Genomic DNA, 17,431 nt, shown 5'->3' on the forward strand with positions numbered 1-17,431 from the left:
ATCTGCCTCCCTACATACTCGGCACAATTCACTCTCTGGGCTCTGTCTGCAGATCTTCGTGCCTCAACCCCTTCTGCACAGCAGCACTGCCATGATTCAGAAACAGCAAGCAAAATGTTGACAGAGGCATCAAAAGGTTCGCGTTTCACAGGGCTTCCAAAGCGCACTCAGCCTCCCCTAATGGTGCCCCAATTTTCTCCTCCGGTTTAGCCACAGTGCTGCAAATCCTGTTTGTTAAAAATGACATGTGTGTTTGCTGCCTTACACACCAGATTTGTGAACTCGGCTTACAGGAGGGCAGCCCATCCTGTGTGCAGAAAAAGCTGCCTTTGGCTAAGTGCTCTGTGCAAAGAACAAACCAGTCAATCGCTTCTCCAGCGAACACAAAGAAGGAGACAGACAGACATCTTGGAAAACTGCAGGCAAGAGAGGAGAGGGGGAGAAGAGGGGAAAACAGCACAAGGAAGCACTTACATTTCCAGAATTCGCCAAGAGAGAACCAAATACGGCGAAGGAGAAGAAAAGCAAAGCATGGAGGAATCCCGAGGAAAATGAGATATGCCACAACTGAAGACCGATTGCAGAGGAGGTAACAGTGATCTAGTTATTCAGCCTACACAGACCTCCCCCTCCCCTCTCCGAACAGCTGTGGGGGCCATTATCCCTCCTGCACATTGCACGTACATCCCCAGGATGGCTGCAGTGCTGCAAAGAGTCAGAGAGGACTGGATTGCTGCAGGAGACAGGAAGAGACTTTTCCCCCCTGGAAGGGGTGGGGGAAGCCACACCCCAGCAGGCTTGGAGGAGGAAGGCCTTCACCTTTCCAAAAGGTCTTTTGAAAATATGTATTTTTTAAAAGAATAAAATCTAATTCCACAAACTGACGTATGCACAAGAAGTCGCCCACTCTTCAAAGCACTGCGTCTTGCAAGTGCTGTGTTTTCCTACTGCAGACATCTACAAAACTACCTCAGATGACCCTCCTGACCGTTCTGTTAAAAGGAACCAGTTGCGCTCGCTGCAACAGAAGCGCAGAAACATGGCTGTGGCCAATTGCAGCTCCCTCCCCCCCCCCCCATCCAAGTACTACAAGTCTGACGTCAGAGCATCGTCTCATCCTAACGAAATCCCTTCCAAGGTAAGCGCAATGGAGAACCTGCCTCCCATTCCCAGTCTCTCTTTCGTAAATGATCCCTCTGACGCGATCCAGAAGTCCCCAGTACTGCAGAGACATTGCTCCTCCTCTACATCACATGGTTGCATCTCCAACCCCGTTTCATGGGGCATGCGGTCCTGGGTCACACGACTCCAGGCTCAGTTCCTCGCTGCTGGTGAGAAGCGCCAAGTTTAAGGACAGCAAGGGGGAAGTGTTAGTCATCACGCTATGGGAGTGACACGTTTTCCCTTTGCAGCCAATTAGAAGCCAATCGAAGTTTTCATTGCATCAAAGCGTCAAGTTGTTTCGCATCAAAGGCTACCTATCCTATAACACTCTAGTAAGTGAAGCTTTTGAGCACACGTGTACAGTACAGGCTGCTACTGCAAATGCCCCTCTCTCATATCTTGTTCTACGCTATGTTCATGCTCCGTTAGAAGGAAAGTATCATGCCTCTATTATTAACTGTAAGGTGCAAAAAGTGCTGCTGTCTCATACAATATAGGGCTCAGACTGGGAATATCTCTTTAACCATTTCGGAGCACATTCTGAATCCCCCATCTTGAAGGGCCAGAATAAATGTCACATATCCATATGGTTCTAATAGACAACAACTATATGAAGTTTAAGCTCATTACTAGAAAGGAGATTCCAACTAAACATCAGGAAGAACTTTATGACAGTAAGAGCTGTTCGACCGTGGAATGGAGAAGGTGGTGGACTCTCCTTGGAGGATTTTGAGCAGAGGTTGGGTGCTTTAGTTGAGATTCCTGCATTGCAGGGGTTAGACTAGAGGACCCTTGAGGTCCCTTCCAACTATATGATTCTATGTGAAGTATCTTAACCATTTCAAACCCCCAGTCAATTAATGAATGAATGAGGTGCACAAACCCAATTATTCAGAGGCCAATCCTTCAGCTTTTGACAGATAAAATTAGAGACGTTCTTCTGACACCCTAGTTCACATACCAAGGAGAACCACAAACACATACATACACAACCAAGCTAAAAGCATTGTTCCATGTGCTGTATTTATCATGTAATAGCATTCACTTATTTACTGATTATCCCTGCCCTGATTTAAAAGCCAAGCAGGAGGCCCACTCCCATTTCACAATTGGTTTGAAAGAACACAAACAGGCAAAACCTGCCTAAGAAAGACAAAAATGAGATGTGTGTGTACATGCTCCAATTCTGGAGCTCCATCCCCCCCCCCCAAAAAAAAAATCTTCTACAGTCCTCTGAATAAATATTTCTGGTCGTCTTCTGAAGTGTCAGTGTTGCTAAAAGGTATTTTAAGAGCTGTTTCCTACATTTGCACACAAACCCGTCTTGAGAACTCTGGAAGGACTTGGCTATGGTAGTGAGCAAAAGGGCTTGGCTATGTGGCCTTGAAACAATCCCCTCCTTCACCACATGGCTCTAATCAGGAGCAGCCTTGGAACCACAGCTCTGAGGCTGAACTAAGTCTGTTAATAGCTCACTTATTTATTTATTTTACTTTTTTAAGGGCACATGCAAATACTGAATCACAGAGAGAGAGAGAGAGGGAGGGAGGGAGGGAGGGAGGGAGAGGGAGAGACTTTGGAGCTGCCTCAGCAGGTTCTGAGTCTTTAAAGAGCCAAAGTGCATACCTGCCAACTCCCCAAAAGAAAACAAAGGGAAATTAAACATTATAGTGGGCTGGGACTGCACCAGCCGGTTTTGATATTACACTCAGACAAGCAGCAAGCAAGAGACTCAAGAGGCAAATGAAAAATAAGCCACTATGAGGACTGCAGATGGGAGGCAAACCAAGGGCTGTGGGTTTAACCATTGGGGTGGGGGGAACCCAACAGGATCTTTCCCAGAAACAGAAGCTATGTAAGAAGAACTAGCTACACACAGGGGCGCCAGCTCCGGGGGGCTGAGCCCTTTTGGCCACCACTCCAAATATTATTGGAATAGGGGCTGGGGCCCCTCAATGACCAAAAAGTGCAGGGATGAAGCATGGAGGCAAGCACGGCACAGCTCCAGTGGCTGGCTCCTCCTCCTCCTCCTCCTGCCACAGAAAAGAGAGACATCTGCCTTAGTGGCAGGATCCCAAAGGGGCAGCAGATCCCAGTGTCAATCTTTTCTCCCCCCCCCCCCTTATTCCTCATGTTGAGGCAGGGAAGAGGGCACCATTTTGGGATCTGCCTCAGGTACCCTGAAGGTTCTTGCTGGACAATTTGTATCCAACACTAATCAAATATGACGCTGATAAGAATTTATCTGTGCCATGACTTCCCCAGCCTGAGCCCTGCGGTGTGTTCCACTGAACTCCTTTGCGTTAGCTTTCTTTGCCCATGGTTCTTCACATTGTTCATGGAAGGTGGAAAGAAGGCCATGAGCAGCAATCCTGTCTCTAAGATGGACACACTTCTTGAACTGTTCAATTTGCTTCGCTGGCCCCGCCATGCTCTCACCACAGAAGGCTTGCAAGTTCACGAACTGTCCAGCAAGAATGCAACCTCAGAACTGTGCAAATGGAATGAGGACAATGTTCTGAAGATACCTGAGGAAAAGTAACTGCAAACAGAGTATAATCACTAAAAGCACAAGGCTTCGTGTCCCCTTTGCTTGTCACCATAGCACAGGGAGAACGTTTTCAGACACCTGTGGTTAATCTGCTCTGTATGCTTTCCAAAAAAAGTCTGGGAAACTCAAAGCAGCACAAGCAACTGGCCAGAGCCCCAGGCCCCAAAGAGTGCAGTCACTGCTATGCCCAGTTCACATGCTGGGCATCTTCTCTTGGGCAACAGATGTGCTGCAGTGAAACCCAGAGAATACTGGAAGTTTCATGATGCTGGCCATGAGTCAGTGCTCTTCCCACATGACCCGCGGCAAGGCCTGCCTGCACGTCTGCAGGACAGGAGCCTAATCTAATCTTGGTTTCCTCCTTGTCCCAGGGCAGAATGGTATGGAGCTTGCATGTGTACACACTCTCTCTCTCTTAAGTTTCTGCATGCCTGCTGCTCAAATTCTATGGCAAGAAAAGCAAAATTCTATGGCATGATTTCTTACTTTGCACAATTTCTCTGGCTTTTTCTTTGTGCGTAAAGGAGAAACCCCTCTTTAAAATGGTGTTTCCTATATATCCCATAACAAGAAGAGACTATCTGTAATGGAAAGGGCATAGGTTCAGGGCCAAAGTATATAGATGGTGCATTAGTGCATGTCAGTCTTCCAATTTTATTTTATTTTGTAGTGAAAATGCATCCTTAATTGGAAGAAAAAGAACAGTAGAAAGGAGGGGCTGCTAAGTCTGCTCCCTCTAGTTCTTTCTCCTCTCAAAAGTGCCTTCCAAACTGCTTTTTTGGAGTGGGGGGGGGAGTCTTAGGCACTTCACAGCCAAAGGAATGCACACGGCAGATAGTTAACTCTTGACTGTCAAAGATAACACAGTTGCTTCTACAGCTCTGGATGCCTATGCACACCAATCTAGCATCTAGGCTTCTATTCCTAGGTCAACACGAGGGGTCGGCAAACTAAGGCCTGTGGGCCAGATCAGGCCCACCTGGGTCGTAAATCCAGTCTGCACCCCACACCGCAAAGCCGAGACTCCCAGCGATGGTGAAGGGAGGAAGAGGCCGAGCGGCAGCGGCTCTGCCACTCAATCGCCGTGCCTGGTTTAGCTCAGCAGCGTTTGATTAGCAGAGCCGCCACCACTCGGCCTCTTCCTCCTGTCACAAGGAGACAAGGCAGTGCCCACCGCCAGCTCCTCCCACCTCGCCACCTCCAGAAGTCCGCTTTCCCTTCCCCACCAGCTTCCACCTGCGCCGCCAGGAGACCGCCAGGAGACACCACATCTCGGCGTGTAGCCGCACCCTGCCCTGCCGCTGGATGCACGGACACTAAGAGCCCTAAAGACACGCTTACAAGTAAGCAGCAATTGTTTCAAGGCCACTTGTTCAGCACCTGAAGAACTGCTCAAGTCCACTGAGATGAAATGCACTACGGATCATGCCCCTGGGAAGGTAAGCACAGCGGCTGGCCCCCTCACCTCTTCTTCCAGCAACAGGGGACCACCACCCTTCCACCAGCTTATGTACCTTCCCCAGATGGGCTGCGCACATGCAGCCAGAGACTGCACCTATGTGAAAACTTCCTCTGCTCATCCCTTTTCAGTCCCCTCCTGATTCTGGGAGAAAGTGGTGCAGGAGAGGTTGGGGAAGCACCTGGCTTGCCTCTTGCCTGACCTGCCTCTTCCTCCAACCTATCCCATGCTCAACCTCCAGCTCTGAAGCATCCCTGCCTCCACCTCTTTCCTCCACAAATCACTGGCACCCTCTCCCACCCCCATTCCCCTGGTGCACACTCCTGCCAGTCCCTGCCAGTTCATATATTTATAATACATTCTGTGTATTAAAATGGAAGGATTTGTGCTTGTTCTTTCCATCTTGGCCCATCCTCTCCCTGGAGAGTTCAAAGCCTTGAGATCTATGGAGGAAACGGTTCTTGTGGTTCTGTAAATAGGCATTGTCCATTGTGTGGCAATATGGTGGCATTCCAACTGTGGAGCTCTCATCCTCTGGAGGTATTGTTTGTCTCCTTCACTGACAATCTTCCGGTGTCAAGTCACATGTTTTTACCCAGACCTTTAGGGGGAAATGGATACATAAATGTCCCTTGGTTTTCCTTTATGTCACTGCTGAGATGTTGGAGAATTTTCACTGTGAATATGCTGGGTACAATGAATAATATAGATTTTAAATAACTGTGCCATTTGTATTGTGTGTTGTTTCATCTGAGTGTTTCACAAACCACTCTAGGTTCCCAGTGTCACATCTCACTTGGTCATCAGTCTCAATATCTTTAGATTGCAGCAACACAAGAGAAAGTTTGGAATAAGATCAAGAAAGATTTGGAGATTTGGAACAGAATGGACTTTTCCCTGATGGGAAGGATAGCAGTGATAAAGATGACTGCACTACCAAAGATGTTATTTTTATTTCAGTCAATACCGATAATAAGTAATCTTCTCTGCTTCAGAAACCGGCAAAAAGATATTTCTAAGTTTGTCTGGAATGGGGGAAAGCCTAGAATAAAATATAAAATACTTACAGATATAAAAGACAGAGGAGGCTTTTCCCTCCCAGACTTTAAACTGTACTATGAAGCAGCATGTATTACGTGGATTTGGGACTGGATTAAATTAGAGAAAGATGAAATACTGGACTTGGAAGGGCACAATAATAGATTTGGTTGGCATTCATATTTATGGCATGGGAAAGATAAAAAAACGCAAAGGCTTTCATAACCATATAATAAGAACCCAAACCCCATGGTGGCTTTCGCCAGTGGAGGCATTAGCATTAAAACCATTCAACAGGAGAGGCAGCTGGCTGACATTTAGAGAATTATTGATGGGGAGGAAGGGTATACTAAAAGAGTATGAAGAATTTAAAGTCTTTTTGCAAAGTTGGCTACATCATAGACAGTTGAATGAACAGTTCAAAGAGGATACTGAGAGGTTTTGGTTACATAGGTTCAAACTTTCAAAAAGAAATTATCGAGAGTGATACAAAATTACTTAAAAAGAGGAATAATGTCTTGCTATATGGGGAAACGTTGGATGAGATGGTAAAGTCAGCACAAATAAAGTGGGCTCAAGATTTAGGTCATAATATACAATTTGAAGATTGGGAATGGATGGGGAAGCTGAATTTAAAATTTACAGACTGTATTTTATTGAAAGAGAATTATATGAAAATAATGTATAGATGGTACATTACACCAGAGAAAGTGGCTAAAATGTATAAGACGGGATCGAAAACTTGTTGGAGACGTAAAGAAAAAGAGGGTGCATTTTATCATATGTGGTGGGAATGCAAAAAGGTCAGAAATTATTGGGAAATGATATATAATGAATTGAAAAAAAATGTTTAAAAAGACTTATGTTAAGAAACCAGAAGCATTCCTCCTAGGGATTTTAGATCAAGAAATAAGAAAAGACAACTGGAAATTATTTATGTATGCAACAACAGTGGCAAGAATTTTACTAGCACAAGCTTGGAAGACAGAAGAAACCCCAACGAAAGAACAATGGCAAGAGAAACTCATGGAATATGCAGAATTAGCAAATTTACATGAAAAGGACAACAAAGACTTTAAAAGAGAATGGGAACCATTTACAATATATATGAAGAGACAACATGAAGAGTTGGGACTCATTGGCAGGGTTTGAGTAAACATTCACAAATGTATAAAATAAAATAAAAATAGATGTAAATGTATTAGGAATAAATTGGGGAGATAATAGGCAGGATGAATAAATTGAAAGTAAAACAAAGTGGAAGTATGAGGGAAGTCCATGGGAGGGGGGCAGGAAAAATGGAAAATTGTTAGAGAGATATTTCATAAAGGATGTATATATTGAAAAACCAATAAAAATGATTTTTAAAAAATAGATTGCAACACAAGAGGCTGAGTCCCAATCCCTATGGAGCTGAAGGCTGTAAAAAAACGCATCCACCAACTTAAGAGCCACAACATCTGTAAGCTTGAATGACTACCTGCCAATGATTCTTTAGCTGTGATTCCTGCATTGAAGATGACCTTTGGGGTCCCTACAATTCTATGATTCTGTAAGCTGCCTATCACATGGATTCAGCCAGTTGTGCAGAGACTCAGCATTGTCAACACCACACACACCCGAAGCAACTAAAGTGGGGGCATGACAGAGATTGACAGCTAATACATGGCAGAGAGGAAAGTGTACAGAGTTTCTCTTCTCTTTCTCCCATAATACTGGAACTCAGGAACATCATAGGAATCTGACCGGCAGGAGATCCACAAAAGACAAAAGTAAGACCATCCTCATAAAATCATAGTGTTGGAAGAAATCCCAGTCCAGCCCCCTACAATGCAATAATCACAGCTAAAGACTCCCTGAGAGATGGACATCAAACCTCCTTTTTAAAAACCTCTGATGAATGAGACCACAACTTTCTGAGAGAGTCCATTCCATTGTCAAAACAGGACAAGAAAGGAGATTGCAGCTAAACATGAGGAAGAACTTTCTGGCAGTGAGAGCTGTTTGACAGCGGAATGGTCTCCCTTGGGAGTTTTGTGGGCTCTCCTTCCTTGAAGGTTTTTAAGCAGAGGTTGGATGGCCATCTGTCATGGATGCTGTAGCTGAGATTCCTGCATTGCAGAGGGTTGGACAAGGTGACTCTTGAGGCCCCTTCCAAATCTGTAATTCTATGATTACATAATTAATTTACAGAACTGAAAAATGTGGGAATCACCCCTGGCTTAGACGGCTTAAAACGTAAGAGGAGTCATAGAATCATAGAATCATAGAGTTGGAAGAGACCACAAGGGCCATCGAGTCCAACCCGCTGCCAAGCAGGAAACACCATCAGAGCACTCCTGACATATGGTTGTCAAGCCTCTGCTTAAAGACCTCCAAAGAAGGAGACTCCACCACACTCCTTGGCAGCAAATTCCACTGTCGAACAGCTCTTACTGTCAGGAAGTTCTTCCTAATGTTTAGGTGGAATCTTCTTTCTTGTAGTTTGGAACCACTGCTCCGTGTCCGCTTCTCTGGAGCAGCAGAAAACAACCTTTCTCCCTCCTCTATGTGACATCCTTTTATATATTTGAACATGGCTATCATATCACCCCTTAACCTCCTCTTCTCCAGGCTAAACATGCCCAGCTCCCTTAGCCGTTCCTCATAAGGCATCGTTTCCAGGCCTTTGACCATTTTGGTTGCCCTCCTCTGGACACGTTCCAGTTTGTCAGTGTCCTTCTTGCTTGTTCCATATCAGAAAGCTGCACCATCTTCCTCCAGCTGTTATGGGTTTATATGACTTCTTTACTCCCAAAGCCTCCCTTTAGTGGATTAAAGAAAAAGATGAGGAACAGCCATTTTAGATCTGGTCCTAACCAATGCTGATGACCTGGTTAGGGGGGTAGAAGTGGAAGGATCATTAGGCGCCACTCAGTGAGCTTCATGACTGAGTAGGGATTTGAACGCTGATCTCCCAGGTCCTGGTCCAATACACTAACCACTATGCCACACTGGCTTCCTAGACTACTTCTGCTATGGGGGAGCTATATAAAATAAGTAGGTAAATAAATATGGGGAAAGCAAAATGTCACTTGGAGAAGAATCTGAAATATTTTCCTTGAAGCATGCAGAATTTATTTTATTCTGGGTTGTTTCATTTGGTGTTTTAATGCATTGTAAAGAACATTAAGATTTTTCTTTAAAATTCAAAGCGGTATGGAAATGGAATTAATACAATAATAAAAATTTTCATTGTCAAAAAGGCACCCCGGCATTTCATTGTGAGAACTGGAACCTAGGTTTAAGGTGCCATTTGGTGACTAGCTTATATATTTTAGTTTCTGACACTGGTGGGAAACTCACAAGCAGGATTTGAACACAAGAGCATTCTCCCCTCCTGTGGCTTCCAGCAACTGGTATTCAGAAGCATGGCTGCCTCCATCTGCAGAGGCAGAGCAGAGCCATCCTGGCTAGTAGCCATCAATAGCCCTCTCCTTTATGAATCTGTCTAATCATTCTTTAAAGCCATCTAGATTGGTGGCCACCATTGCCTCCTTTTAAAAAAGGGATCAGACAAATTCTTGGCAGAGGAGGTCTATCACACACGGCTACACACAACCTCAAGAAGTGGAAGCAGCAGGTCTTTTATTACCTGGAGAGCAGTGCTGGCATATGGATGTTGCCTTCACCTCCTGCTCCTGGGTGCTTGACTAGATGGACCTTTGCTAATATCCAGCAAGGCTCTTCTAATCTGCTAACACAAGTGTTGAGGCTGCCCAAAAAGCCAGCCCAACCTCAAGAACAATAGTCTACGGAAGTTAGGAGGAATTCAGTCTAATCTGCCAAACAGATTGCTCTGCCTGTCATTTCTGCTTGCCTAACAGAATCATCTCCCATCTTCTCCTCCTGCATGCTTCTCCTGGGGTTCTGTCCCCAGAGCCGGTTTGTAGGAGGTGGTGGAGGGGAGTCCTGTTGCGCTAGCGGAAGTCCTTGTGTACGCTTCCACTGGTGGGGATCATTAGCTGAATCCCACCCCTAAGCATGCTCATGCAAAATATCTTTGGTGGTCTCCATGCAAGGCCCCTAATTTTCCAACAAGAAAGCCCCTCTGCCACAAACTTGGAAAGTAGCTGGGAGCCAAGTGATACTCAGGTGGATAGATGGACCCTTATTTCAGCTCAGTAAGGAAGTTCCCGATGTGTCTTGCTGTAAATTGCATCATGCGCACAAACCTTCCGGTGACAAAGTGAAACCACGATGTCAGAGAAAAGGGCTGCCAGGGAAAGGAAGTGTCTTCAAGAACACAGCCATTCATGCTGGTGCCCAAACCGTAACTTGAACTCCCCATCATAGTATCCACACAGCGCACAGCAGAAGCAAGTATGTCCAGGGGGAAGCCAGCTGGCAGGACAAACCCTGTGGCTTTCCAAGCTCCTTGGAGCAGCTGTTTGAGTCAGAACTTGATGGAGCAAGTTCCAAGGGAATGAAAAGACTTGGAGTCAGTCCTCTTCCTTACATCTAGACCAGCTGTCTCCCCTAGCAGAAGCACTCTTAGCTTCTGAACTCATGTTTCCAACACTTACTCAGGGAAGGGAATGAATGGCTTAAAACAAACCATCAATTCTTCCTCTGGCTACGCAAACACTTGGAAGTGTGGCTATATCAGGTTAGCAGTAATGGGGGGGCAGGGAGAGAATTAAACAAAAGTAGTAAGGAGGCCTTTGAATGACAATAATTCTGAGTTCAGACACCCCCCAAAAGAACAGAGGAGCCTCCAAACTTGGATCAAACAATTCTTGAAGAGCAAAGTAAAAATGCTCTAAATCAGTGGTTCTCAAACTTTTTTGAGCCACAGCCCACTTGGTTCCATAAACTCATTCCCTGTGCCTCCTATCCTATCCTATACAAAGCATTATTCAGAATAATGGTTTGCATAGTCCACAAAGGCAGTTAATAACACAAAAAATTAAAAACATCAATTAATTGCACATTTATGCAAAATCCAATTAAAACTATTTAATTAATTCAACAAAACTAATGAACTTGATCCAATGACACCAACTTTTCAAGTCTGATAGTCATTTACACCTCCAGTGCCCTCCTGCCACCCCCTTGCCTCTTAGTGTCCCCCTAGGTAACCCTATTGCCCTCCCCCGCAGGGGGCACTACCACTCAGTTTGGGAACCACCGCTTTAAATAAATGATTTCCTAATATTTAATCTGTAACATTTCTGAACACAGTTACTGTACACATCTACAGAGGTTCACTTTCCAGGTTCTCCCTGCAGTGTGGCAGTTACACTCCCCAGAAGCAAGCCCCCTCCCCCTGCAAAGGGGTAAATGTATGCAAAGACTACTAGAATGTTCCAAACTTTCCCATATCATTCCAATACTTCTGGCAGCTGTGCACTTTCCACACTGTTTAGCTCTCAATCCTCTTAGCCAGTCTTCACCACTCTGATGCCCTCCAGATGTTTTGAACTGAATCTCCCATCAGCCCTAGCCAGTAGGTTCAAAACATCTGGAGGACACCAGGTTGGGGAGAAACTGCACAGATAGTATTTGTAGCGAGTCAAGAGGGCCAGGGATCCTTATTGCTGTTTTTATTTTGAAATGTATATCCTGTCACCTTCACTCAGTTCTCAAAACTGCTTCTGCCATTAAAGCACACAGAAATCCCAAAATCCAAGCACAACAACAATAGAAATAAGGCAGAAGGGCAACAAAAAACAACCAGCAGCAAAGCAATCGGTAACAGATCCACTCTCAAGGAAAATATTCTTGTGGTCCAAAATTCTACTGTATTCCACCACCCCCTCCAATACAGCCGGAGCACAGAAACCTTCTGTATGATCCTCCATAAAGAATAGACCATAGGGTGCCACCACTGAAAAGGCCCTTGTCCTTCAGCCTGGACTCAAACAAGGTCAGTACCTGGATTAGAACCTCTTCACCTGATGACATCAATGCACTGCAGAGCTCATAGACAAGGCGGGAACAGCCCTTAATCTATCACAAACCCTGGCCTGCTTTTCAAGGCCAGTACCAAAAATTTTGAATGATAAGCTATTTCAAACAAGTGTTGCAATACCTCTGGGTCATTCTCATCAAAGGCAAGAGGACACCACTTGAAACAATGTTGGTGTCCAAACAATCTTCAGCAATGGCCCCACATAGAGTCTGTTAGATTATGTGGTAACTGATAGGCCAGGCTACTGTATCACAATGGTCCTGTTAGCCTTCTTTAGAAGTGGCTGAAGTTGACGTACCTACCAATGTACAGAAATGCATCCTGAAATGTTTTTCAACTTTGCTCCCCCATCACCCCAGACACACACAACGGCTCAACCCCAGTTCCAAATCCAGCTGATCCAGAGAGGTTTTTGGAGTCCCTCTCCCCTCCCTGCCCCCCAAAATCAGATGCCTGGCATTCTCATCCAGTTAACTATTTGTGTAGCTCTTTCACACCCAACCTTTTCCGAAAGCCAGTTTCCCCACTACTTGAAACACAGCTCCAGGAAAGGAAGGGGGAAGGGACTGTATGACTGTCACAAGAGACAGCCAATTAGCACTCTTCACAGCCGGCTTCTATTGCAAACAGGAAGAGCAGTTTGCCTGAAAGTTGTCTTCTCTGAGAAAGTTGTAGCTAGAAAGTGATTCACAGCAGACTTGCCATTCAAGCCATGTATGTCTCTGTGTCTACACTCCTAAATTATAAAATTCTACCTGGGCCTTCAGGAGCAGAGCCCAAAAATGCTTTCCAGTCTTCGACAAATAAGAAACTTTTAAAAAGAGATCCAAATGACTTCCAAAACCATGCACAAACCCCGTAATTTAAAGTTGAGGGGCCCTCCTAGACAGGGTAGTACTCTGGGGCAGCACTCTGGGGCAGCCAGTACCAATGCAAAAATTTGCAATGCTCAGGTTGTCTTTGAGTCTGACTTGCATGGAAGTGCACACCTGAAAACATCTCACTTAAATGGGCTCCTGACACAAATTGCTCGTGAGTGTTCCTACCTGAATCCACTTCCCAATGAGACATTCCCCCCCCCCATGTGCAACTACAAGATTTGCTCCTGAATCAAACACATATATCTTTACAGAAGTACAGAAGTTGAGGCATTCTCTCAGCTAGTATAATTGGCCCGCCTGCATAGATTAGCCTTCTTTCAAGAATTTGGAGAGGCACATGTCATATCATAGGAACAGTGCTCGCTGAACTTCCATTTACCATCTCATGGCTACAGAGAAGGCAAAAGGAACCTTGACATATTTTGCTACTTACTCATCTTCAACTGGTTCACACATACCGGAACGCCACTTCACTGCTCTCACCTTGGTGAACAGCAATTAGATATGTGCACATGAAAATCACGTGGCTGTGACAATGCAGAAGTTTATGAGGGACAACAGATCTGCGAGAGCCCATTGGCACACAAAGGTTGCCACTTGATATCCTAGCCAGAAGCAACAAACATGCTTCTGGTTAACCCTACCCAAAATATTGGCCTGGGACCTACTTCTGGCACTGAGTAAATGTAATGCAATATGGACAAGCGCTATGTAAAAGCTATGTAACTATCTAAGCCAGCCTCCCCCAACCTGGTGTTATCCATATGTTTGGACAACAATACTCACCAGCCCCAGTGAGCACAACCATGTGGTATTGTGTGGGAACATGCCCAGGGTGGCTGGGCCTGATGGGAATTGTAGTCCAAAACATCTAGAGGGCACCAGGTTAGCAAAGGTTGTCTTAGGGCAAGTTGTATCAAGTGAGACCTGTTTACTTTCTCCACTCCACTTTCCAAGCATGTCCTATAATGTGAATCATATTTAAGGTCACATGAATGGGATGCATTTACTAGATCACAACAACTTGATCTCAAGTCATTGCTTGATATCAGACTGGAAGGGAAGGGAAACTTTTAATGGGCTGACACCATGCAATAGTGGTTGTTTCAGCGCTATTGGTGGGCCTCTGCTACATACACAGCTGCTAAAAAGTCCACCCCTGCTTTTTTAAAGTGCTTTTTCAACATGATCTAGGCATTGCTGGCAGGGGCTGATGGAAGGTGTAATGCAAAACATCTGGAAGCCACAAGGCTGAAGAAGGCTGACATGGGCATAGCCAGGATATTTGTTAGGGGGAGCAAGCTTCTGTTAGGGGGCAGGCTTTTGTTAGGGGGGGAAACGTCAGATTTGTATTGATTTTGGGGGGCAGCTGCCCCCTCCTGCCCTCCTTGGCTACACCCATGAAGGCTGACCTAAGCAAAATGGGTCTATTGAATTAATCTAGAGAGCACCTCAAATTCCAGGCTTCTAAGAAAGACCACATATTTCACAAAAAGGTCTCTAGACCTTTGCCAACAACTCACCCAAGTTTTAATTTGCATGTGTTCAGAAACACACTGCGTTCCTGATGTAAGGACAGGTTCAGCCTGGTTTTGGTACCCAAGCTAGCCAATTCAAGTGACACCTCCCCTCAGCTAATGAACACAAGGCATAAATAAGTTAGGAAAAAGAGCCCTTCTGCAAGCCCCACTGAAAGGAGCACTTCTGTGTTCTTGCACAGTTAACAGCCATATCAATGTCCATGACTTCCAAAATCTAGCACCTCTGATAGTTGCCTCCCCTTGCCTCACAATAAAGCTGCCCCCACTACAGAAAACCTCCCAAAATCTCAACACAGCTGTAAATCAAACAACATGCATTCAGTGTGCTTCAAGAATTAATGCGGCTAAGAGGCCCCCAATAAATGGATGCCAGAGAAATTCCTCTGCGTCTCTCTCAATAGTCATGTTGTTTCCATTAAGGAAGGAATATATTCTTCTCTTCCAGCAGACCAGGCAACACACACACACACACACACGGGGAGAGAGAGAAAGAGAGAGAGAGAGAGAGAGAGAGAGAGAGAGAGAGAGAGAGAATATATATTGGTGCATTATTGAGACAAAAAAGGATCTCTGGCTAAACCCCAAATCTAGTTTTCACAACCCTCCTCTCATCTTCCCCTCCCCAGTGCCAGAGGATCAAACGTGAGTGAGCTGCAGGGGAAATCTTGCTCACGCACAAGAGCTATGGCGTCACTCTTTTTGCCATTAATGCCTGGAGACGGGCGGCTAAAAATAGCCCTTGTGGAAAAGGCCCTCTTCAAATGCAGCAGCAAGGAAGGGGGAGGAGAGCGCTCTGCTTGCTGCTGACATACTAAAGCTGAACCAATACAACTCTCACCCGCCCCACATCTCCCCTTCAAATAACCAATGTGTTTTGATTGTGGTGGTGCCTCTGCCCACCCTCTCTTCTAAATTAGCTGACTCTAGAGGACACAATTAACTAGGTAGCCTTGCTTGCCAGAACTGGCCGTGCATCATTATTTTCATCTGATATAAAGCATTTTCCTTCTCCCACTTCTTTGTCCCCCAATCTCTCAGCTCCCTTTTCCAGTCACTCTAAAAGCAACAAAATAAATTTAAAAATAGCCAAAGTAATTAAATCCCAGCCAATGCCCAAAAAAGCACACACTTCCATCTTCCAAAATGCTTTTATAAAAATTTGTTTTTTACTAAACACAAACAGCAGGCTGAACATGAAAGTGTATTTCGCCCATTATGTAGCAGTAACAGTTGGTCCAGCGTTAAGTCCTCATATTTTCTATTCCCAGTGTGCCATTCCAAAACCTAAGATTAAATTTGCAAAAAGGAGGCACTTAAAGAGGCTTCTGCATGCAGGCAAGCGGAGGTGGGGGCTGAGAGGTCTGCTTCTACAAATCACTTGTGCAGAGGAGAATCCCACACACTTTCTGGCAGCACCGTGACTTGCACAGATTTCCTGCTGTGTCTCCCAAGTAGCCAAATGAATCAACAGGAAAGAAAAGGGAAAGGGAAAGGGAAAGGGAAAGGGAAAGGGAAAGGGAAAGGAAAAGGAAAAGGAAAAGGAAAAGGAAAAGGAAAAGGAACCTGCTTAGAGCAAGATAGGTTTTGGTGCCACCATCATTCCAGGGATTGGGTCCACGAAGCAAGAAAATGCTGCTCTCCCTTGTCTTCCAGCTTCTCATCCACAATCTGCAAGCCCTAGGACCATGCTGAGGTTTGCTGACTCACAGGGAGGTGTACGCACAGCCTGCAATGTTTGTAAACCTAAAAGCCACGTGCTGGCGGGCGGGCAAGCAAGCAGACTGCAGCAAGAACCAGTTGGTAGTTTTGACTGCCAACCACCGCTGCGTAAGGCCTCATCTCCAGGCAGGTGGGAGGAGGAGGGATACTCTTTCAAATGTCCCAAACACTCTAAAATGAGGCACGCCCATTATCCAAAGTGCTTCTGGAGATTTGACCAGATTTGTGGCCTTAGGAAACCAATGTGGGAGACAATGCCAAGGCGGAAGCTGAAAGCTTCTCCCATTTTAAAAAGGCACCTTCCTTCCTCTCTTGATTTTGCCTTTAATGAAATAGTTATACCATGGATAAAGAAAGGCAAATTCAAGCTGTGGCTCCACAGAGCAATAAATTATTGATGTTTGTAATACTGTATTGTAATATTGTAATACTTTACCCAGGTGCATACATAGAAGGAGAATCCAATAATGTTGTGTAATGTGCTTTAACTACTAGAAATGAGTTCTATAAATGCTAAATATTATCATCATTTGTCTTCCAGTAGAGGCACAAATACATCAAAGGATAAGTAGGTTAGGTTTACAGGCATAGAGGATTTTGGAACATGTGTGCGGGGGGCGGGAGAGCACTGAATGGATCAATTCTCCATATTCCAAAGAACAATAGTAGAAGAAGCCAGCAGAATCTGGGACAGTTCCACTTCAGACTGCAGTAGTGGGTGGGTGGGTGAGGGAATCGTGTTTTTCGTAATGCTTCCCACATCAATAAAAAGTTCCTAGCAATATCTGAAAGTTTTAGAATAGTAGTTTTTCAAAAGCAAACAAATGGGAGGTGCAATCACGTAATATAGCATGCCCTTACTTAACTTCTGCAATTATTATTTTAGTGCATACTCAAATAACTAACTGCTGTGTGGGAATCCCTTGCAGACAATTGCAGTGCCTGGAGACAGCAGTCAGGGGTCGTGCATCCACAGCAGTGACCAGAGAAGGAATGACCACTGGAAGGAGCGCAGAGAGAAGAAACGCCGTGGTGTATCAGACACTTGCGTCTGCCCTAGCTGCAACAAAACATGTCTCTCCCATATTGGTCTTGAAAGCCACAGCAGGCGCTGTGACTTCACCC

The 17,431-nt window shown here is 45.1% G+C and overlaps 1 protein-coding gene across 6 annotated transcripts in view; it reads right to left on the minus strand.

The window, feature by feature from the left end:
- TET3 (tet methylcytosine dioxygenase 3) overlaps positions 1 to 17,431 on the minus strand; it is a 107,729-nt gene that overhangs the window by 52,647 nt on the left and 37,651 nt on the right. Inside the window, exon 1 of one of the 6 annotated variants that reach the window (XM_083629172.1) lies at positions 475 to 603. The exons of the other annotated variants lie outside the window; for them this stretch is intronic. The gene's annotated coding sequence lies outside the window, so the exon portion shown is untranslated. Of the gene's footprint in view, positions 1 to 474; positions 604 to 17,431 lie in introns of those variants that run through there. 6 annotated transcript variants of the gene reach the window in all.

This window comes from Podarcis filfolensis, assembly GCF_964270895.1.
Source record: "Podarcis filfolensis genome assembly, chromosome: 8".
Lineage (NCBI taxonomy): Eukaryota > Metazoa > Chordata > Lepidosauria > Squamata > Lacertidae > Podarcis > Podarcis filfolensis.